At 36.4% G+C, this 25,033-nt stretch overlaps 1 long non-coding RNA gene across 1 annotated transcript; it reads left to right on the top strand.

The window, feature by feature from the left end:
* Nucleotides 1–1,417: 1,417 nt before the first annotated feature.
* Nucleotides 1,418–24,505, top strand: LOC106033113 (uncharacterized). The gene is made up of 3 exons (XR_001205195.3): nt 1,418–2,206; nt 7,749–7,856; nt 24,415–24,505. It is a non-coding gene; the product is annotated as an uncharacterized lncRNA (long non-coding RNA).
* The last annotated feature ends 528 nt before the right edge of the window (nt 24,506–25,033 follow it).

Genomic DNA, 25,033 nt, shown 5'->3' with positions numbered 1-25,033 from the left:
AATGATGCTTCTCTGTACTTGTTTCAGATCTGGGCTGTAGTTTGTAACAGCAATAATACATAAAGGCACTCTTTTAAACACTTTCAAAATATGTCTCAAAATGATGCAACCCTAAAATGGGACTTCTAAAATGAGATACCAAGGTAACAGCACAGTTTGACTGAGGAGTTTGCACTTCTGAAGGTTTATCTGTATCATGCCACATGGTAGGCTGTTATTAGCTTGTCTAAGCACTAACAAACCTACATTGAGTGGAAATTATTTGAATTCATACAGCCAGGAGCTGGCAAAGAGAACCCACGTTTGTCTATACCCTATATTTTCAGTTTGGAATTTCCCCTTCTTTCTTTCCTGGTAGATCTACTATGCATGGGTTTCTGAGAAATACTCTATCATAGAGTTCAGTTTAATTTCCCATGGATAGGTGTCCATCGATGCCTCAACTGTCTCTTCTTGTACGCAAACTGACACAGCAGTATGAAGAAGTAGTTATGATATATATTATTTAATTTTTTAAGTATATACTTAATTGTCATATCTAAATCTTATTTAGGTATTTCAGACTATATTAAAAAACTACACTAAGTATTCTTAAAATTGTGGATGAAATAATGTTTTTTAAGAGATCGCTGCTATAAAAAGTGTGTGTGTGTCTTTCAATTAGTTCTCATTATGCTTTTGATCAATAAATGTTCTAACAACATAGCTTTTAAAACACTGCTTTGCAGTTCTCTGGTTTTGAGGATTGTGTCAGATTTCAAGTGGAAGGAGATGGTTTGAAATTTTGCTGGCTTTAATTCTGTTCTCAAGGGGAGAAAAATGCAGGCCTTGAGATTTAGTAGTCTATTTTTCTCCTATTGTGGCTTCCAATTCTTTTGTGTGTGTTCAGCTTTCTTGTTTCCACTGTCTCTCTTGCAGTGGAATGATGGTAATTTATACACACCTGTTCATTGTATGCTCAAGGTTTTTTTGGTTGGTTTCTTTTTTTTTTGGCTTGTTTGTTTGTTTCTGCCACATTTTCTTTGGTTTTATAATAAACATAAAGTTTCATCTCTCTGTTCCTTTTTACTATTTTCTCTAAATTTTTGACAGTGAAGCATTTTCCCAAGATAGCAGTGGGAATCCTCTGCAGGCTCTGGGAAAACAGTAGACGCAAACATGTGAAATTACAGCACTAGAATACAACGTTCTGTATGTATCTTGGTAAATATGAGTATATAAGTAAACTGAAGATTGAATACGATTCAAAATCTGCATTCTTGCAAGACGTATCTTCTGTATGAAATTTGGACATTTGAGATTTGCAAGGCATTAGAAGATTTTAAGATTAGAACATTTGAAGAAAACAGATGGCCTCATCTTATTTAATTTAATTAAATTTATTTAGTATGGAGAAGGGAGAAGGCTAACTGTCTCCAGCATAAAAGCTCTGTAAATACATTAGCTCCTGAGAAGCCTGCAATTTGAACACTGCCACTTTGCTTTTTAGATGAATTAGGTGTTGTCTTCTTTCATTCTATATAAATGGTGAGGCAGAATAACTTCTGAAGTTCTTTTAATACAGAAGGATGCACAGGTATTCAGCCTTGTATTGCAGGAACGTTACTATTTAACAGTGAAAGTGCAATTCAGACCTATCTTTCACCTTCATGTTGTCTTAGACAATCCCAAAGATCTATTTTCAATTCAAAAATATCTTCAATATAGAGTTACTTAACAGTATGAATGTCTCCCTCACCGTGCATGCATGATGAAAAGTATTGCACAATCTTGGATTGTGAGTTGGACTGGGTTCAGAGTGTGCAGAGGAGCATGTGTTATGTTTCTGTACTCCTCGTTATACCAGTCAACATCTACATGTTGACTTGTATTTTTAGATAACAACCTAGGGGAAGTCCTTGCAGCAGAGAATTATAGGTTTCTATTGCAATGGTTCTTGTTTCCTAATCTGTTTGAGATAAATTTCACACTGTTCTTAGCAAGGCAATGTGCACTCCACAGTTCAAGATTCTGTGCTGTAGTTTTCTTGTATCAGTTTTTCTTCAAGATGACTGTATGACTAGATTCTGTGTTGTTGTTTGTTTGTTTGTGTTTTTGTTTGTTTGTTTGTTTTTCTCATGCTTATTCCTAGATTCAGAAATGTTAAGAAGAGAAGAATACCTACAGTCTTCAAATCTGAGCTCCTCTGTGTGCGGACCATGGTCAGGTAATAGCAAAGCATATATTTTAAAAGATACTAAATTTCAAAACCCTTTAAGCAATGAGGGGAGGGAGGAATGTTTCCAAGGAGCTTCACACCTTCCATGGTAGTCTGTTACGGTGTTTAATTATCCAGAATAATTTTGAACAAAAATCAGTATACTTGGCCTCATTAATGTAAGCCAAAGACGGGCTTTTTTAAAGCAACCTCCAGACAGGATTTGTAAACATCAACTTCATTTTTATTTGGTACAAAGCACGTTAACAGCAGCAGCAGAGAGAGAGCTAAAATTTTACAAGTAGAGAATTAATCACAGCGGGTGATGACAGGCTGGTAAAGTGTCTCATTAGTAAAAGAATAACAAGGAGTTTAATGGAGAGTCAGTGTTTTGTAAGTATAATGGCCTGGGTTTTCAAAAGGGATTGGTGATTTGGGAATGCCTGTAGTTTTGATACCAATTCAAAACACCCACATTTCAGAAGGCATTAAAAACATTTTTCTGCAGCTGCTTTAAAGTTTTTTGAGGGTGATCATCTGCAGATCAGACTGTTGTATCAGTCTGAGAGAAAATTCTTGACTAAAACACTTAGTTTCACAGTATTTTAGGAGGCAACAGCATGGTTTAAGAGGCAGATTTGCAGCTGATATAAAATATCGTGTACCCAGACAACATAGAACAGTGCCAGATTACAGTAGCCGACATACAGTCCCTGTCGTAAACTCTCTGCAGTAGAAAAAGGCTGCATCATTCTAAGCGAAAGTTATATGTTATATGGAAAGTTAAACCTCCTCTCCACTCTGCAGCAACAGCACTTACACAATACAGTATTTTGGAAAGGCTGTATTCTAAACGTGCATTCTGCTTGCAACAGACGTAACTAATGCAAGATCTATTCTAGAAAAGGGCACAATAAATACAGCTGGCAGAAGCAGGAGACAAAACCATAAAAGACAAGAGCAAGCCATAACTTGAATGGGTGGATTGGAAACTGGAAGTTATGAGGATTGTTTTAGCTATTTTGAGGATGAGCCAGGAGTTTGACGGCAGGCATGCTGGGTAGTTTACTCTTGTTAAGTATAGCTAATCCCTTCTAGCAGATTATCTGTAAAAACATTTTTTTTCTCTTTAATCTTCTGTGATACACTTAAAAATATTATTTTGATTGGCCTTTAGTCTCATGAGTGCCTTTTCCTCAACTACTGAACATATAATTTATATAACCCTGTAACACAGTATACTGCAGGTAGGCATTTTATGGCATGTTTTATTTATATTTTACTGTTGATATGTGCCAGAATGGTGTTTCTGTTGCTTCCAATTTCACTCATCAGAGCAGGCAAGACAATGGGTGAAGTATCTTGAAATAACTATAGGCTAAATCGCAAAGGGGATTTAAGCAATGTCTAAATTCTTTGAAGCCTGCACCTGGTATAATCTGTTCATAACAAGTTCAGAGACTAAATAATATAGGAAGAAGTATGCTCCAAAAAGCATTTAATGAAATGCAGTCTGTTAGTGCAAGAAAACCTCTTTTTTCTTTGATGACTTACACCTCCCACCCCCCGTAAGTCTATCGAAGTCAAGTGAGAATTTTGATGCCACCTCCCAATCTACTGAAGTCACAGTGAAAAGATTTTAGTGTTCATTATATAGCCAAATTATTACTAGATGTTCAGTTCACAATAAATCTACTTAGGGTGCTTTGTTCTGATGAACTCATTTAAATGTATTATATTAAAAAATTACATTTTCAGAAGCTTCTGTAGACATTTCTTAATCGGTTGTCATGGCGATGTCACTGATTACAGTTTTTAATGTCCCATTTGAAGATTATGCACTACTTAATGATCCAAAAAGTAGGTCTAATTTCTTAAAAAAAAAAAATAAATCTTTTCATGGAGTGAATTACAGAGGCTAGTCATAGTAAAAAAAATAATGAAAAATGCAAATAATACAATGTAAAGGAAGATTTCCTTATGATGTTCTACATAAAGTACCTTTTTAATAAATATAGCAATAGAATAAAAGAGGTGCAATCACTAAAAATGTGGATTTGGGTAGCAGTAAAGAACACCTGAAATATCCTTGTGCAAGGACTGTCTTTATCTCTCCTTAAAATTACAAAATGGTAATGGTCTGGAGAGCATGTGAAATTACTTTATATTTAAAAAGAATTTGTTGTGGCATATTTCTCAGTTCCTGGCTGGACTGTCACTTTGATTTAGGTAGCTTTGGAAGCTGCAGGAGAGATCTAGCTGGAAATTCAGTTTCAGCTTCACCTGAGCGTGCTCCACATGTGGGGAAAAAAAATTCTCGTTACCTTTCCATCCTTAAAGGATAAAATGTCACTAGTCATTACTCTAAAAAGTTTAAAAGCATTCCTTTCATCAACAATATTTTAAATTTCAAGAAATATTTTTGTATACCTTTTAAATCTTTTTAGGTGTCGCAGACTGTAAAATTGCTTCTACACATGTTCTTACTGTCCATCCAGACAGTCAGAACAAGATACATAAACTTCCTGTTACAATGCTAGTTGCTGTTTTCTCCGATAAGGAGAACATAATTTTCTATTTAAAAAACAATTTTCATTTAGGTCTATTTCCAAAATATTGTTTGAGAAAATTGCGTGGAACCCCTGTGAAGTCAATAGAATTTTAAATGACATAGGTGTGCATTTACATCAGTGTTTAGGTTTGGAGAAGCACTTTAAAGGTCATTTCCTGAATGTTTTCAATTACTGTGCTTTGGTTCACATCGTGTATAATCCCAAAGCACATGAACAGGATTCCATTCTGTTTAACCTAAACCAGCAGATCTCTTCCAAACTCTTTTGTGTGCTCGGTTCACACAACCTGGCTAAAGCTAGTCCTCCACAGTGAATGTGGCGCGAACATCAAGACCTCAGTAACAGCTGGTTTTGTCACCCAATCCTCTACTGTTTTGCTGTATTTGAATTGGCTGTAACCAGTCTTCAGAAGAGATTCCTTCTGTCTTGCTTACAAAATGGGATCCATAACCGTAACGCTGAGTAACCTTTAATGTTTTTATTCTCAATAAAAGGTAGGTAAAGAGGTTGTATTAATCTCATTGAACAAATGAAGACTATGGGCAATGAAGGAAACAAAACCCCTTGATTCCCAGAAGCTCAGTGCCTTTTCAGAGGTCAAACCCAGGAAATGGAAGCATGGACTTTCCCTGTTAGAATATAGTACTCTACGATAGCTCTGATTATTCTTCCAACTCTTAAAATTCTCCTTATTCTGTGAGAGGAACAGAATTAGTATCATGTGTTCCGACTTCTATTAAACGAAACTTTTCTTATTGGGCTTATAATTTTTGCTGTAAAAAGAGAAAAAAAACAAGACAACACTCTGTCCTTGTCATCTGTCTTGGGCTCTCAGGTCCTTAGAGACATCACAGTGATCTTTTTTTTTTCAGGCCTAGTTGTGTGCAACAATTACTAACTTCCCAACTTCAAACCTGCTTACTACTCATGAACACCCATAGTGTGAATGTATTTATTGCTGCGTCCACAGGACATACCTCAGGCTACTTTACTTAAGATATGTTGAAGATAAATTTGTTAATAGGGAATATAGGGCAATTTTAATTTCATACTTTTTTCTTTTGAGAGGGTGGTCTTTACAGTTTGCAAAATTTTTCCTTTATTATTTTTTTTTCAGATGTTGCATTTAAATTCACAGCTTGAACAAACAGTTTCTTTTTAAAAAAGATGTTTGCAGATCAGGCCTAATCTCTTGTTACAAAATCAGTACTCGACTGCATTGTAGCAGGTTGGAACTTAGCTCTCTCATCATAGTTGTATAATAAAAATTGTGTTGTTACCTCATCTGAGCTCCATGACTTGCATGTTTGGCAGCACGTTTTGTGTCTAGTATTTAAAGCTAACCAGGTCTCCAAACAAATAACTGTCCTGATAACCTCCAAAAGTTTTATTAATGTTTATCCATGATGAGTGCAAGTACTATGTAAAATAAATAAAGAATAACACCACAAATGTCTTTTGAGAGATATTAGAAGGGAGTCAGAAGAGAAAAACTTATGAAAGTTGCATGAGCTGTGTATTATTATGCATATGCTACAACAGCCAGAACATTAAATATCTGTAGCTCTATTGCAGCCACAAATACTATGTTTGGTGTGTAAGAAGTCTGGACTGTAGAAAGAAAGTGTTTTTATTCAGCAAGAGGTTTAAAGATAAAACCCTTCAGAGCTGAACCTAATTGTCCTTTGAGGTATGTGTTAAGGTCAAAGCTGTACTTGATGGTAATTATAGTTACCTTCCCATGAAATCTTTGCAATTGTACTAAAACAGTATAAAAACTCCTGAGCTTTTACTGTTTTTACTGCAGACAGAAATAGTGTTCCTTCTTTCTTTACAGTACATACTGCTAATTTAAAAGATCATTGTATGTTATTCTTTAGGTGGTTATTACCGCAGTTGAACCAATATCAGTAAAATAAACTTCACAAAAAACAAGTTAAAAGGAAATACTAAGAAATAATATATTTTTTTAAAATGGTTATTCTAATCAGGAGGCCATCCTACTTAAAAACCCAGTAAAGAAATGAAACACCTCATTATTTTTTTTTTTTCAAAAGGCAGCCATCCTTTATTGGGATTCAATGCCCTCATAAAGTACTTCCCTCAGTCATTAATGGGGAGAAAAGCTGCCACATACCTTTGCATGTTCTTGCAAAAACTTTGCACATTTTTTTTGTAGTGCAGGATCTGCCTGAACAACAGTCCTTTTTAATAAAGCAAATAAATGTAACACAGCAAAATACTTCTCACTAACCAGTCTCCCTGGCTTTCAATTTTCTAGAAATGTCAATTTTATCTAGAAAGCAAACAAGAAAGGAAAAGGAAGTAAAACAAACCCCAGAGCTCCCATTTGCATTCCTCTTTGTTTACTGCTTATAGGGCTGAGACTTCCAGGCTCTGACAAATAATCCACCTTTTTGTAAGCCCCCAAATCTGCTGTTTCACTTTCAGCTTCAAGCCTGCATAAATTCAGTCACTATTTCCATCCTTTTTACCTTCTCGTTCTTGTTCTGCAAAGTCACGTTGCTATGAAACATTGTACCATTTCTGTTGATGTGAAAGTGTCTTGATGGTTGTCAGCACTTAGTGGTAGAGCGCCAGGGTTTGTCCCCTCAACAGCCAGCATGCTCCCTACTGTGTCTTGTCTAGAAATCCTTCCTGCCTTTCTTCATTTTGGCAATTAGCTTCCTATCTCCTTTGGCACATCATCGCAATCCCCTAGGCTTCCTCAGGATGATCACTTCTATTTTGTGGCCTGTGTCCCTCAAATTATTATGTAGAAGCATTCTATTGAAAGTATTTCTATTTCAGTTAGCTTTAGGAGAATGTTTTTGAATGAGTCGATTTCTATACGCTTCATCGTAGTGCCGTTGTTAGGCATAGTTAAAAAAGAAATAGATGTAAGATTACAAATAATTGAATTTTAAGTCATCTCATTTCTTTAGCATACTTTGACTTAAAGTTTTTTCTTTTTTTAGTTAACCTATTCTATCTGCATTTGCACTGAATCAGACAAATTCCAGTGTTCCAACCGGCCTCTCCGTGGACCATTCACAGATCCTTCATTTTCTCAGCCAAACTTAAAGGTAAACATTCCTTCTGTAGAAATGTTCGGTCCAGTCTGTATATATGCATATTCAGCTTCACTTCTTTCAGTAGCTGGGGCTTTTTTTTGAGGAAAGTTAAGTCCCATAAGAACAAAGGAAATTTTGAAGGGTAGACTATATAAAAAATGTTATTAACAGTACACAGCAGAAATATAATTTAAATGCTTTCTCTGCTCATGACAACAGATTGCATATTATATATTTATTACCATTTACCTGCTATAACTGCAATCCTCATTTGTTCACAATGATGGTATATTTACAGTCATGCAATAGCTTGTTTAGGCCAAATATAGGTCATTACATTTCTGTGAAGTACTCAACACTTTGTGGCTTTATATGCTGACCTCTCCTCTCTTGGCTTAAATTATTTCATACTAACATATGCAAATTTTCCCTTTCTCTCTCTCCCCCCCCACCTCCCCCCCACCCCCCCTTTATTCCTTCATCTAACTGATGGAATTTTAATTCATTATTGTAGACTGAGTGACATGCATTCACTCTAATGGTCAAATGATTAGCTCTTCAGGGTGGCATAAAGGATGATAAAACACATATATTTATCTGTCATTGAATATTCAGAAAAGATCATGATCTTACATACAGTTCAATAATAAGATACATGGTAGAAAGTTGATTTTCCCTCTAAACTTGAGACACTTTCCATACTGGCATTCAATTTGATTAATGTTTACATTAACTGCAATTTATTGGTCACTTGCTCAGCAGAAGCTTTCCAAAGACAGATTATATATGCTAATGCGTTACTATTTACATCCCCATAAAACATCCACAGATTACAAATTGCAAAATGCAGGACTAATTAACACTGATCAGCAGACATGTATGCTGATGTGATATATTGGTAAAACCTGATTTTCAGCTTCTTTTCGTCAGAATCAATGTGTTAACCGTCATTCTGAGGAACGTCTGAGAGGACATTAAAACACACCAGTAAGACCCTATTCATATATTCAGACTTGTTTTTCTATAGACCTAAATAGTTAAAGATAGGAATAAGTCTCAGAGGCATCCACTTTGAAAATCAAATACCATTTACCTAACCGTGTAAGTAAAGACATACCGGTAAAGCAAACCAAGGAGAATATTCACAAGACTGATTCACACAGCCCAAGAAATACATTTCAGTATAGACGAAAACTGAAATCTTTCTTTTTTTACATATTGTTCCTAGATATTTTTAGTGTGATAAGAATAGGAGATATGATAAGAAGGAAATCACAACATAACTAAAATCAAGAAGGAAAAAGTTTAAGGCAATGAGTGCATTCAGAGATCATTATGTGTATAGTACATTAGAAAAGCAATAGCTTCCATTTCTGGTAAAGGAAATGTATCAAAGAAAAAACAAAAACAAAAACAAAAACAAACACACTTCATTCTTGTTTTGCTCAAGTACATTTACACACAAGTGCACCATATGCTAGTGAGCAGCAAGACTAAGGCAGATGTGAAGGTTTGTGAGAAGAACACACAGGAAAGAGAAATTAGCATGAAGAAGCCGGCTGATCTTTCTCACAGCCCATAATCAGAAAGGAAAGTGTCATTCCTGTTTACTCCTAGGCAGTGTTAGAAAACGAATAGCATTAAACATTCAGCAACATTATTCCTTTTATATGTCTGCATAAATTTTTAACAGTTGTGATGTCCAAAATAATTTGTGTAAGATTTAAAGCTAGGAAATGTGTTCATTCATAATACACCTTAGCCAGTCAATCCAATAGATACAGTTTCTGAGTACTGCCCTTAAAGCCTGTATTGGACTATATTTGAATTAATTGGAAATTAAATTTTATATTTGTGCCAACTTCCTTCACAATATAAGAAGTTAGTTAAGTTTTAGCCTACTAAAAGGAGCCCCAGAAAACCTCTGCCTCTTTTGTCAGATACACCTTTGCCAGCACGTGTGCACTCACACCTACAACTACCTTCTTTTTGTCATCACTGGTGATATGAGATGTATTTCATATACATATATATACTAATAACATATTTACATACACATATTTAGTAAAATGCATGTATCTCATTTTAAGTTGTCATTCCTGAGGAATGCCATTTCAAGTGTGTTGATACAGTAAGTCCTATTGTTAGTGCTTTTATGGTCTCACATCAGTCTGTACCTCACATACATACCAGTCCAGTCTTCAATCTTCCCACTTTCCTTGATGTTTCGTCTCCATCAACTATAAAAGTCTTTCAGATGGTAGAGGAACATGTCATATTTTCTCATCTGTTGTGAACAAGGTTCAGGTCATCCATGCAGTATGTTCAGCTACCATAATTGCTTCCTCTTAACAGGTGGGGAATGCTTTGCCAGAATATGACAGTAAAGGAAGTAGATTCATGAACTTAAAGAGCTTTTCTCTGCCTAGTCTGATCTCCAAGCATTTCAAATTTTATTAACCTCTTCTATTATCTGATTTATTATTCTAGTGCATAATATCTTACAAGCAATGTGGTTGGACTATCAATAAATGGCTCTGCTATTAGAAACAAAACAAGACTGACATAAGAAAAGAGAGATCTGTCTTTCTTCTCTGGTCAAAAGGACAAAATAAGGCAACCTGACTCATGTCCTTGGCAACTTTGCTACCAGAATTTCCTTCTAAACGTTCCTGACTGCAGTCCCCCAATATTGAAAAATGCTTCAGCTGCAAAAGGGCTGTTAGCTTCAAAATGAAGTATTTTCTTGAAAACAAACAGAAAACATACAGAGTATGTAAATACATATTTTATGCATTAAAAATTTTAGGACTCAAATGGCTTCAACTTTCCAACTTCTGGTGAGACCTCTGTAGTACTAACTTAGTGTGCAAGTTCATATTTCTATACAGGATAGCATTTGTTCCAATCTAACCTTCTCACATAGAACATTTCTATAGGTATTTCAGTTACTGAGTTTAAATTTTTCTCGTGATCCACAGTATGGAAATTATACTGTAACCACAGATATTTGTCTGGAAACCGGTATAGTATTAGTGTCATCTGCTGATTTTTGTCTTCTGAGTTCACCCAAAGTGAAACAATCATTCTGGAAGAATATGCAGTACGGATATTAGATTAATCAGTTATGTATTTGTCAAGAAATAAAACATAAAGGAATATATGCCCTGAATATTTCTACATTTAATGAATAAATTATGGAAACAATTGCAGTTGTTCGCAGAAAAGAAAATCTTACTCAAGCATTTACAAGTACTTTATTCAACCATGTTGTAGATCTAATGCCCCCTTCCCCTTCTGTTGTACTTCACCAACAACCAAACTAAAAGGTTTTGTGCATCTGTTCTTTTCCTTGGGCTAGACAACAGTAAGGGAAGGTGTGTGGGGAGATATTTCACAGGAAAAATAAAATCACCCATTGTCCTAATTGAAAGAAAAAATAGCTTTTCTGAATTATCCAATGTAGTTTTTGAAAGTAAGTGAAGAAATTGAATTTTGAGTCATGCCAATATTTGGTTGTTTGGAAGCAATGAGGGTATAGCAATAATAATAATAATTTAATAAGCATCCAAATATATTCTGATTGTTTATTTATTTATTAATTTACTACTTGGGAATTGGCTAATAGGGAGGGTAATGTGGATTATGTAATGGATCACTTCGCTACTCTGGAACAGCACAGCCTAATGGGAAATGCATGTAGCTTCCTGCATAAATTGAGGAAGAAGGAAAACAATTTCTTTGCCAGGGTCTCAGAAACAAAAGTAAAGAAAGCTTCATCCTTTTGTGCTGCAGTACAAGTTTACAGGGTGTCACAATGCATTCTTCTAAAGAAATGCTACTGAAAGCATATCTTGATTTCCATGGCAGTCAGACCACTACAAAGCTGCACCTATTTTCTTCCTAGTACTCTGCACTTAAAAGTGTGTGGCTGAAGTTGAACACTGCCAATAGCAGGTCCTTCTTAGTGAACAGCATTTTATATCAGAAGTTGCATACAGGAATGACAGAACTGTATATCCATATTAGGTGTTCATATGCCTTCAGATCCCATAGACCAGTTTAATGTTATATTAAGGCTCCTCAATATGGATAAGAAGTATTCCAAGAAATATTTTTTCATATAGATATGTAGCATCCTTCTTCACTGATGCAGAACAACTGCCTGCAGATCAATGAAAATCTGCTGTTTTCACCCATTGAAGAGATGTAATATATTTGTCTCCGCTCCTAACTCAGATGAAAAAATCTCTCATGATATATTTTCCTATTAGTTTGTTGGCATAGAGACAAATGCCCCGTAGAAGTACAAAAAAGTGCCTGTGATAGTTAGGAAAAAATTCCCTAAGTTGTGTTAGTGCTAATAATTAAAATATAGGAAGCTACAAGTCAAGAATATGAAAGCCAGAAATGAATACTGATTTCTCTCAGTTTTAGGCCTTTGAAGTACTTTTAAAGTACTTTTGATTAATCTGAACTCATACAATTAAAGAAGCTCATCATACTGCATCATGCAGTGTTCAGATGCCCTACCTTTTGAATGCTTGCCTCTGTAGTGTTAATAGAGCATTAACATAACATGTTTAGACACATCTGAACATCATTTTTAGTTAATAATGCAGTAATTGTTTTGAAAATAGTATGTAATCACAAACTCTATATAATCTATTTGTAACATTGGCTAGAAAGTCTCTCTTGAAGCTTGCAAAAGTGTCAGATAGTTAGTATGCCAGAGGAAGCCACCTATGACTGAGTGTGGTACAAGCTATTGATTTCATCTTGCCCAAAACAAATTTTTGTACTAAAAGTTGAGAAGTTTCTTAGTCAAGTCCAAGTAGTGGCTCAGATTTCTGCCAGCATCCTGCCTGAAACTTTGTAGCCTCCTTTCAAGGCATCTTCTTTCAGTTTTAACATCTGTCATTATTCACATGTCTGTGTGTTTCCCTGTCTTCTTCTATGTACGGTTGCAGGAAATTGGATGTGTAAAAACAATCAGGCAGCTTTTCCTGTCACATTTGGTGAGTGCAGATCATTGTAAGATGCAGAAATAATTGTATAATTTAAACTTTAAGTAAATCTAATGCTGTATATTTATGTTTGTGTACATACACATATGCACACATGAAAATACATATATATCTATTTATACACTAGCCTGTCTCATGCACTCACAGCCTATGAAGTCCTATATTTGGGCTTCTTTTCAGATAACCGTTTGCACTTCTCATACCAAATCAATCTCAAAGTGGTAGCAATTTAAAAAAAGTCAGTAAATCTTAGGGAGGTAAGTGAAAGGTCATGTGTTGGGAACAAAGAGAAGTAACATCAATTGTATGCAGCAAATACTGTTTATCTTTTTCATTCATCTGACAGTTTTGAAAAATTGTGTGTTATCTAACAATTGAAAATAGAAGAATGCTAACATTTTTATTAAAAAAAAAAAAAGCTTGTTCTAGACCTTAATTTCCAAGTATTACTTTCAGTACATTGATAATTTAATTTAGTGCAACTTTTAAAAGCAGCAAACCTACAGCTGCCTGCTGTACCCTATGCGGTTTCAATACTTGTTATAATCTGATGTGTAAGTTAGTGTACCTTGAGGAATAGGGAGTCTTCCAATTTATTAGCTGAAGTATCTTACATCTTTCGATGCTTGAAAAAATTTTATATTGACATATCCAGAGTTTTTATTGAAGTTATATTAGTGCTATCTATCAGGGATATGCTAGAAAATCTATAACTTCCACCAAAATGTTGCCCATGTGAGCAATTCAGTTTATGAAGTACAATCTTCTCAGGCTGGCTTAGTGCCTCCTGGTTCATTTTTCAAGCTATGTGATGTTTAATGAATTTGTCAAAATAAAAACTAATACACAGTTTCACGTCTATCATCAAATTATGCTTTCCAATATAGAGCTAAAAGTATGAAAAAAGACACCTACATGAAGGTCTGCAAATGGAAAACATCGCAGGTCTATGCTATTCTATTTCCTGTTTTGACACTTCTTTGCAGTCTCAGAGCTGTTTTACTTTCATTGCAATTACACTGGGAGTTTGTCCAGATAAAGTAATGACACTGTTTCATTATGTGAAGCATGTAGATATTTGTCTGTGGTGCACCATCAAGCCAGTCAATATATTAGCGAAAAAATAAATAAAAGGAGAGGCCGAGAGGTCTTTATGACCTTGTTTAAAGCAATCTCAGATTCCATTTTCTAAACTACTAAACAGAGATTTTCAAACTCATTTGTTTTACCTTACATATTAAGTCAGAACCTTACATCAAGTAACAGACTGACATTTTTAAAAATAGCTTGACATAATGTTTGCCCTGTTTATGTATGCTGCATTGTTTTCCTCGGGCCTCAAGTTTCTTTGAATAAAGCTAAGAACAGTAAACCTTTAGGAATACTAAAAGGGAAAATGAATTCTCTTTGCCCTGTTCTGCAGGCATGAGTAATATATGCTATACTGGTTACCAATTTTCATAATCATAGGCAGTTGTCAATCATCATAAATCAGTCTCTGCTGTGACCTCTGTGGGATTAAGCAGGTCGCTCAGAGTGCTTCACATGTTTTATTTTTCTGTTTCGATGGAGTGAAGTAATGTCACAGTGGTGAGAGGAGAGTCACAAGACCTGTAACTTCAATCAGGTGCCATGTGTGCACTCCCAGATACAGTCGGGGCTTCGGGACTACAAAGCTGTGCTCTCACTGCAACTGCATCCAGGGATGACAATTCCCCAGCCTTCCCATATGCAAGTGCAATGTTCAAGCATATTAAGCTAATAAAGCATATTAAAAACCCACTGGGGGAGCACTGCTGATTATGGAACATAAACTAGCCTAACCTTACAGCACAGAGAGGCTTCTTGCGGAGAACATATAACCATCAATAGACATATTCCCATGTTTCATCATTAAAAAGTGTATCTTAAGTGTATCTTTTGTAAGCCTGTAGTGTCAGCTGCTGAGCTGAAATGATGTGGCCTTGAATTTACTGGAGTGATGCTGATTTATGTCTGCTGATATAAATTTTATACACGTGGATGCTATTAATACCAGCACATGGATAGAATAACATTTAAATGCCTCAAATTCATCTGAACAAATAGCTTGCTGGCCTGTAAAAACTTGTGCTGTTAATAGCTTATTGTGATACTATGTGTGCCTTGATGCATTGGAGTGTAAGCACAAGCTTAGATATGCATGTAATCGTGTGGGATCGAGAATGTGAAAGAGGAGCAGTATGGTATGAAACACTAAGTGCCATCTGTAAGAAGTACTCTTTGTACAACAGAAAACAGCCTATTTACTGGCCAGGATAGTGCCAGTCCCAAACTAATCCCTGGCTAGTCATGCTATTTCAGTCCTGTGCAGGCAGGCTCCGACAACCTTTCTGCTGTTTTAGCATTTTCCCGTGCATGTTCAGGAGGTGATACTGCTGGGAGAGTCAGCAGAAAGAACCAGCACCACAGAAATTAGACAGGATTAAAGGGTTTTTTTTGGTTTTTTTTTGGTTTTTTTTTTCCAGGCAGGCTTGAAATCGCTGTAGGAAAGAAAATTAAGATGTTGAAAAAGACAGAGGACTCCCAGTGAAATGATGATTATCGACAGGTATAAATCTAGGAATAAATAGGAGGGGTAGTATTGAGAGACAGCCTGTTAAAGTCTGTGATTGCCCCAAAGGGGTTAATTGAGTTTTTCAAAACATTTTCCATTGGTTTCAGATGATAACATCTAACTAATGAATCAAGAATGAAGATTCCTTGAAGGAATGTTCATTAGCATAATTATGCTCATTAACATAATACGTTCATCACTTAATACAGATCTGATTGGCTCACTTAGGATTAAAAGCCTGGAGCTGTAAAACTGAAGATGACCTTTGCTATGAGCTGGGAGACTTTACTGCTCAAAAGGTTTGTGATCATGGGGTCCTGGAGCTTGTGTTTTCATCAGTGCTTGCAGTATATTTTTGTTCACAATTACAGCCTCAAAATAATAAGAGCTCTCATAGTTTCTCTTTAGTACCAGAACATCTAATATTTGCCAGTCAAATTCCTATGAGACAGTACTGTACATAGGAGTGTATATTGGAAATAGTTAATACAGAAACTCCATATAAGTTGAGTTCATTTATTCTTGATAATAATGGAATGCTAGGTTGGCATCCTAATGTCCTATTTTTCTGCTTAGTTGGAACCTGTCATGTGCATGTTAACATTAACAGAAAAGCTGAATATGAAACTTGACTTTGCTACCTAGAACATTAAAATTTCAGTAAGTTCAAAAAAGAAAAATGCAAAACATTTGAGAGGTCATTCTGCTTGTTCATTTTTTTTTCAGTAAATTGCATGCTGCTCTCATTATATCATTTATCTCTCATAATAGCTTAATTTGGAGTCCTTCCAAATTAAAATGGAGACAAAGTCATTGTTTTTCTGTTTTCAAAAGAGATGCTGAATTTCTTATGAATAAGGCAATAGAGCAATGTCTTGAATGCTAAAAGGAATACACAATTTCCTTCTGGTAGCTGTGCTGGCAATTGAGTTAGTATGTTTCCCTTGCTTGAATGGCTAAAGAAAATAATGGTTTCGTCCCTTCAAATGGCACTGTTGAATCCAAGAGTTGATTTCGGCAATGTGACTCATACATCATGCTGTCTTAGTCCGCATATGGTCTCTTCTTCTAGAAGAGTTCCTTGATGGATTCCTGTGTGATAAAACACATCGCTCTGCACCTTATATTGCTTCCATTGCATCCTCCATGCTGCAAGGGCAAAATAAGTCGGTAAACCCTGCTTATCTCTGGAACATTCCCTTTTAAAGGCAATATATGATGTTATTACTAAAGTCATAGTTTTCAGAGATGATGAGACGATACTTCTTTGTTTAAGGAGAGTCATGATACAGTCATATCCACACTCGTACTGCCTATTGTCCCTACCTGCGTAAGCTAAACTGTCAGCATGTTACATGCTAATTTAATAAGGCTGGTCCAGTACGTAACTACATGTCTGTATGCTAGTCACAATAAGCCAGAACAACAAAAAAAAAACCATATCTTTGTGGCACCTCCGGAAGTAGCACCCATCATCTGTGAGGTGAACTCGTAGGAAGTTTTATGCTATACATATGACTGTTGTCATAAACCTAAGGCTGCTCTGTGGTTGCTTAGCAAATTTCTACTCTAAGCTCTGTCTGGCTGTAGCTAATTCCAGTATCAGCTTGTGAGAAAGGCCCAGCTGAAATTTTCAGAAGTGTTTCAGTTTTCCAGTGTTTTGAGAGGGATAAATCAAAGGGGTAACAGTTTAGCCATTGGTACATGCTGTTCGTCATGCTTCAGGATGGTGCTCCCACCCCTCTTGTGTCTTTTTTCCATGTGGGAAAATTACAAATTTCAATTTAACAAATTGTGACTTTGACTACAACCAGGAAATTCGACTGATGTTCCTGTGTTTGCATGGGCACCAAAAGCAAAATCTGACCATGCACCACCATCAAATGTAAATAACAGAACTGAAGAAAACAACTGTAGGCATTTTTAATAGCATCCCACAATAATATGGAGCACCTAGCAAAAAGTAGTATACACAATTCACTGAATTTTAAGTCAGCAAAATGCAAGCATTTCTGTTGGAAAATGGCCAGGACACAACTACTGTCTGCTACATTTTATTTGTAATATTCTCCTCCATAACAAGTGATGAGAAGAGGTCAAAGACACCCTTTAACTCATGCCCTGGAGATGAATACAATTCACACTGCCTTTTAAATATTAACTAGTGACTGTTCTCAGTTTTCCTACGACATAAGTAACAATAGTAATAATTAATATCAAATGCTGTTATGAACCTTTCAAGGCATGGATTTCAAAGAACTCTGCAAAAATATGAGTGTTGCTATTTCCCAGTTTTGCAAATAAGGAAAGTGATGTGGTTTGGCTTAGTGATTTGCCTAAAAGCACATATTGATATAATGTGTTTCTAAGAATAGCACTTAGAAGTTTCAGGCTGTCAGCCAAAGGATTGCTTCCCTAAAGCACTTTGCTTCTGATACCTAAGTTAAGACCCGTGGAACGCTGATTTAGATATGACTGAAAAGGAAGATCACCATTTAGTGTACCAGCAATGCTATGGTTTTCAGAACCTCAGACTGTTATTGGAGGAATCAAAGATTTCTCTTCTCAGTATGAACAGACCTAAGCTGTTGCTTTTTTGACTAGTGAGGTCGTGGTTCTCACTAGTGGATGAGTGTATTCAGGAATACTCTTGATATGTTTTAGCATCCTTTCTCTGAAAAATTCTTACTGTTATTCCCATTCTTCTGGAAAGATTTTACTTGATTGATAATAAGTACCGACAGGACATTAAAACTTAAAAGTTTAGTTCAAAGTGGAATAGAGTTAAATTCAGTGTGAACAATGAAGTAAACAGCAGTGGTGTGGGATAAACTTGAGAATAGAAAGCCCTGCAAGTATTTCACTTACAGAGTAAGTTTGGCCTCACTAGTCTCATCAGAGAAGTGTCACCATCTCAGTCTGCACCATCATTTATTCATGGAAACTTAGTCATTAGCTACCACTATAATAGTTTAAAAATAATAGTGAAAAATTAATGAAAGGTAGAAAGTTACTTGTAATTTTTTACTTCCGGTACAGAAGAGAGCAAAATTTTAACAGCTTTATTGCTATTCTTAAAATGGCAGAGAAAAAGAAAATAAATATATCCACAAACTATATATGCTTACAGTCTGTTTTGTGATGTACCAAAGCAGTTTACAGTCTTTCATCATTTTATTTTGCACATCTCTGATAGCTGTTGAGGTAGCAGTGTTACATGTGGTAGAATGTGGACCGAGACCCACATTACTGGGTTTAGTTAGGCTCCGTTCAGCACTGACTAGTCCAAGGTGTAAACCTTCAGAGGCCTTCATTGCTCCTTACTTTTGGTTTTGTTGGAACACTACCAGCCCTATGCTGAACCACCTGAGGACAGCATGAGTATGGTGAAAGATGTATATCCCCAGCCTATGCACTATTAGGCTTATTTTTTAGGCACCATCTGACCAAGAAATGAGACTTCATTGTGAGGTATGGGCTAGAACAACCTATAAATTAGCAGTAGAATTTATAGATAAATTCAAGTGATTTAATTCTGTATCAGGAGAAAAAGGGTTGGTGCCTGGGAATGCGTTTCAGACATGCTGTGCTAAGACAAGGGAAAGCTCTGAAAACTAGCTCAAAGAGGTGCTTCTCTTGTGCATTCTTTCTAACTTTGCTCTTACTCCTTGAATGCCTACTTCTAAGCTGCAGGTCCTGAGAGTCAGTTGTGCACTCAGGAGCACTGGGAAACAGGTGAGTTAGGGAGACTGGAGAAGGGAGTGAAAGAATAAAGGAAGTAACATACCTAGGAGACAATAACTGACAGAATCTAAAACACTGCTTTTGAATGTAGACCACAACGCAGCCAGAAAATCAAAGGATATTAAGGTAGTCAGTAATATGGAGTATTTGAATTTATTATAATAAATAAAACAGTCTGGATAAAAGAATACCAACACTTCCCAGTACCTTGGCCAATGAGCAGTATAGTTGTGCTTTTTATGAGACCTTGTGTTATTCAGTTCTGCCCGCTTGGCAGCTCCCTTCTTCAGGAAGCACAGTCTCTGCATGCTAAGGGTGCATATGCTATGCTTACTTAATTGGGGTTTCCAAAAACACAGGCAGAAGTTAATGCCTAATTCCCAGAGTTGCTAAGGATGTTAGGTACTCTATTTCCCATATTGGGACACTATGGCCTGTACATGGCTCAGCTAGAAGGGCTAAGGTCTGGGGCCAGAAGGCTACCTACTGTGTCTTAGATATCCTCTGTATATAGGTGGCTGTTGCTATTCCTGATGGGTTTTGTTTTGTTTTGGGTTGTTTTTTTCTGAGTGCTTAAATCTGTTTATTTCCCATTGTAGGAGTCAAGGTAGAAATCTGAACCTCAGACACAGCACCTAAAGCCTGACACCAGCTCTCAGGAGAGAGTAACTTCCTTACTGTTCAGGGAGGAGAGAGAAAGGGATCAAACCTCTTTGTTCTCCTGAGACATATTTTTTGTTTTCAAGATTTATTGAAAATGAGAAGGTGTATAGAGGTGTACTGTGTCTTGGCGGTATTTCTTTTTCCCAGATATGCCCTTAGAAAGAGGTGTGTGGTTTTTGGTTTCTTTCAATAGGAAATGAACTCAAAGTAGTGAATTACATGTTTTGCAAAGAGGCTAAAACTTGGTCTGTGTTGCATGCAAGAAATGGGAACTTAGGTGGAAAGTGGCTGAAAAACGTGCATGTAGTTTTCTTCAGAAGTAAACTACAAGTGCTGATACTGTTCTTAGAAGCTAGCATAGTGAATGCCTCCTTTTTACCCTTCTATTCTGCATTTATCACCATTAAGCTCTAAACTACATTTTACAAAGTTTTTGGACAATATTTATATTGTTTTATTTTGGTTGCTTTTCATGAATTTTTTTTTCTTTTCTCTAACCAAATCCTGTCATTCACTTCTGCTAGTTTATAGCCTTTTAAGGTTCATTTCCATCCTCAAAGCTTTCCTGTATGTTTATTGCATTGTCATTGTGACATATTTTCTTAGCACTGCATTGATTTAACCTGTCAACTTTGGCATCCAGATTGGATACAGTTCTTTTATTGAATCCATGTTGTTAAACATTAGTTCTAATGCCAAGTCACAGTGATGCAATTAGCGCTGGGTAAATAATAAAAATGAAGTGTCCAATAATTTATTTGAAAGCATGTTACTGAATAGTCTGTGAATATTGTTCACTAGTGCAGCAGGATCCTGTGGTGATTCATGGAACTGTTCCAAATCTGAGCATTGCTGAACAGCCACTGAAGTCAGAAGTTCACATGCAATAATGTGAGAGCCCACCACACTTGTCTGGGTGCTGGTGTAGAGTTTTGTTTATTAGTTTACCCAGTAATCATTTCTGCCAGTGTGTACAGGCAAAATTAACTGCTGTTCATTAATGATTGCAGATCCCCGCTTGCATCTGACGTGTAGGTGACACTTTGCAAAACACACATTTCATTGCCTAGGGTAAAAATTTAGTAATAAACCGTATCCTAAATTGGTGTAAAAGGGGTTCTTCCAGCTGAGAATTTTATCATGTTATATTCTCTAGGAACACATTATCAAATACATTCCTATTCATGTATCACGTTGTTTTACAAGAGCACTGTTAATAACACTCTAAGAGCAAATATCCGAGAGGTACAGAGTCTTATCCAGTATAAATTAGGATGCTTACATCAACCAAATTTCTTGTCTTCAGACTGTTGTTTGTGATTAATGTTTGTGGTAAATAGCCATCACAGTAGTTGTCACAGTTAGGGAGAAAGGGGCAACGTAGGGTGCCACTTCTGATTTCCCTGAATCCATGCATCCAAGTACTGGAAAGTATTGGAAAGAAATCTTGTGATTCCTTGCCTCAACGGGAGGACTGTGTCCAGACCTACATATACAGACTCATGTTGGTGACAGTCTGTTTGCACTGTGGTTTTGACTGTATTTATTCTGAAAGATGTTGATCAATAATGCTCTTAAAATGAAGTATTTTTAATGAGCAATTTGAAAAGAGAAAAAAGGTTTTTACTGACCATGTTACAGTTTTATTATCAAGCTGGCTCTTGACTGACTTCTTCAGCAAGCTGCATACCCTGTTTTGCTAAATTGCACTAAGAGAAGAGTTATATTACATATTCCATCTTCTAAGTGATCTTTCAATCTTTGGCAGACATAGTTTACCCTACCAATCCTCTTTTTCTCTCCTTGTCTGTATCTATTAAGAAGCTGAGTTTAAGACAGCCCTGACTGACACAGCCTAGTATCTGAGCCTAAACAGTGTGCTGCTGAATTGCTCTTTGCTTTTCAAAGACCAAGATGTGACTGTGTAGTTTTCCAGTTTGTATACTTTCAGTTATGTAACTGTGAAGGTGCGTTAGACCAGCTGCCAAGCATATTCAATATATGAGAGTATAGTGTAGCATCAAATAAAGGTTTTTATTACTAATGCTTACAATATGACTAAAAAAATTAACTTGTGTCTAGACAAGGTCTTACTTTGTGTTTATTCAGTCCTTCTACGTAGGCCTTATAGCAAAGGTTTGCAGCTGTATGTATTGGTAGAGCTGTGGAGGGGAGCAATAAATCAATGTACTTATCATGTGCCCTGTCAGTACCTGGTCTTTACTGGGAAAAATGATGATTAAACCAGCAGTCTGAATTCATTGTATCCCAGTCACTCAGACATTCAGCGAAGAGACAGGCTACTCTATGTGGAAATCGTCCTGGAATGGGTGCACCTAATGACAGTAAAAGAGGGCTTTGTCAGAACAACATATGCCACTTCCCTGCTGAATGAAAGAAGCAATGTTGTTTGTTTGTTTGTTTGTTTTTTCTCAATGAGACTGTATCTACCCCAGGACTTTTGCTACTACAAAAATATCCGTAGCTGACATTGTTCAATGGAAAAATGTGTGTATCTAGCTTTGGCGTAACTCTGATCCTAGAAATAAGAGATCACACTTTAGATACATGTTGAAATGGGAAATAAGCACTGCTGTATATGGTCATCAGTGTCACAATAACATTGTGTATGATGCATTTGATGATTTTTTTCTATAGCAGTCTGGCAACCTAAAGATGTACTGAAGTATTTGTCACACCCTCACCTGGTATCGTTAAACATGGTCAGAATACATTTCTTTAATTGTGGGTGTCTTGCATGAGTAAGTCAAATTTTAGGCTAGATGCAACTTTAGAAATTGCAGGGAGATGAACTTGACTCTGCATTTTCTTGACTTATTGACGGCATGTAATAAAATGCAAATGCCTACCTTGTATCTGTGAAATAATAATTAATGATAAATAGTAGTAGTTATATATTTCTTAATTGTATAAATATACATTTCAGGAAGGAACTGGTCACATTTTACAACCTAATTAAAAGAATGTATAAAAGGATTATTGCATGCAGTGGTCTCTGATAATTGAGAAAGACAAATAAAACCAAGCTTTACTGCAGGCTATTTGAAGCAAGAAATTCTGTAACAGAAAAGGAAAGGAAAGTCTGTGCTGAATGGGCACTGCTCTGCATGCTGACATGGCTGATCTGCACATGGAAGGAAGACTTCATGGGGCTGTTACCATTGTTCCAGCAGTTCTAGGGTAATACTATATCACATGGCATGAAAGGAACAGCATGTATTATCAAATTCCATTACCCAGAAGCTATTCTTCAGAGTCTTTGGTTCAGGTAATTATTGCAGTCCCTAATTTGGCAGCTTGCAACAAACCTTTCTGTCATAATGCTGCAGTCAGACAATACTCAGAAATGCTGTTGCTAAAACGGCTCAGAGTTCTTTCCCTTGGTACTGGCAGCTGCAGAGAAAAAAGATTCAGTTAAGAAAGCATACTTACCTGTGAGACCTATGCTACGTGCTTTGCTATCCATTTTATTTTGCTTCTGCTAGCAATTTCTCCTCTTCTTTTATTGTTTATTTTCTTGTTTGAAAGAGGAAGTATGTAAGTATCTCATAAGTAAAAACAAGAAGAAAAAAACACATAAAAATCCCCAAAGCAACAGCAAAAAGAGAAAACAAACAAAACTACTTGCAAACTGTGGAGATGCTTTGAAGTCCATTGCTGTGTATAACAATCTTCCCATGCTTCAGATCAGGCCTTTTGTGTATATCGGAACATGTCTATATATTAGTGATGTGTCATGACTTTGAAGGCACAAATACTCAGAGAGATCACTGACATGCTAGGAAATTAACTTTGAAAATGAGTGGCCTAAACCAGGCTTTAAGAACAGGCTGAACAATTTCCAACTGAAAGTTTTTATATAAGAAGATAATAAACAAAAACATTGCATGGGACATACTATTTCCACTGAAGTTTTCATCGGAGTGAAGATGCACTGAAAAATTTAGTAAAATCAATATATCATGTTTTGTAAAAGTGCAATACAACATATTGTTAGGGTGTGAAACATTTTGATGATCAACATGAAACATGTCATAATTTTGTTTTCGTTCTGATTTGAGGTGACGAAAAAATACAAACATTATGAACATGTGGAGTAGAAACCATATTTTGGTTTTCCAGAAAGTATAGGAAAGTATAGGAGTCTCTTTTCCTCATAATCAAAAAACCACCGAATAGTTGAATTTGGAAGGGAGCTCTGGAGATCACTTGCCCAGCCCTCCCGTGCTGAAGCAGGGTTAACTACCAGTGGCAGGTTTCTCGGGCTGTGGCCAGTTGCATTCTGCACAGCTCCAAGACATTGCAACCTCTGTGGGCAACCTGTTCTGGTGTTCAACCATACTAACAAAGAATTTTCTTCTTGTTTAAGTGGCATTTCCTGTGTTTCAGTTTGTGCCCATTGCCTCATCCTGTCTGCCACTGGGGACCACTGGGAAGAGTCTGATTCCATCTTCCTTGTTCTCTCACATCGAGTATCTTTACACATTGATAAGATCTCCCTGAACTGTCTCTTCTCCAGGCTCAGCAATCCCAATTTGCCAGCTCTCCTTGTACGGCAGGTGCTCCAAGCCCTTAATCATCTTTGTGGACCTTCACTGGACTTGCTCAGGTATGTCCCTGTCTGTCTTTTACTGGGAAGCCCATTGCTGGACTCCAGGTGTGGTCTCACTAGTGCCAAAGGGAGGGGAATAATTACCTCCCAAAACCTTTAATTCACCATCATAAACTATAGCAAATATTAACTGGACAAACTTCAGTTATGAGCCTTGTGTCCAGCCAGTCAAGACTGAGTCCTGTTTTTAAAAGTATTTGTTTAATGTTTAGGATCTGATTTTCACCTTGTTCCTGTGTGTAGGTTGTAAGAATAACTTCATTAAAGGTTAGCCAACAAAAGCTATAACTGCCACTAAGTCAATGCATTGTAAAGCATTACGGATATGCTCTGCTAAGGTATATGTTCATAAATACATTGACAAAACCTTTTTCTGAGCTCTAAGTTTCATTGTGAGTGTCAGCCAGGTAAGTGGGTAGCATTTTCTGTAAAACTTTTCCTTCTGAAATGAATCAATAGCTGCTGAATATCAATAGGACAAGATGAACTATTCTTTTAATTTTGGGACTACTCTTAATTTGGGGGG

The sequence above is a fragment of the Anser cygnoides genome, chromosome 12, assembly GCF_040182565.1.
Source record: "Anser cygnoides isolate HZ-2024a breed goose chromosome 12, Taihu_goose_T2T_genome, whole genome shotgun sequence".
Classification (NCBI taxonomy): domain Eukaryota; kingdom Metazoa; phylum Chordata; class Aves; order Anseriformes; family Anatidae; genus Anser; species Anser cygnoides.
The sequence above is the reverse complement of the archived record's forward strand: the minus strand, read 5'-3'. Positions and strand labels throughout refer to the sequence as shown.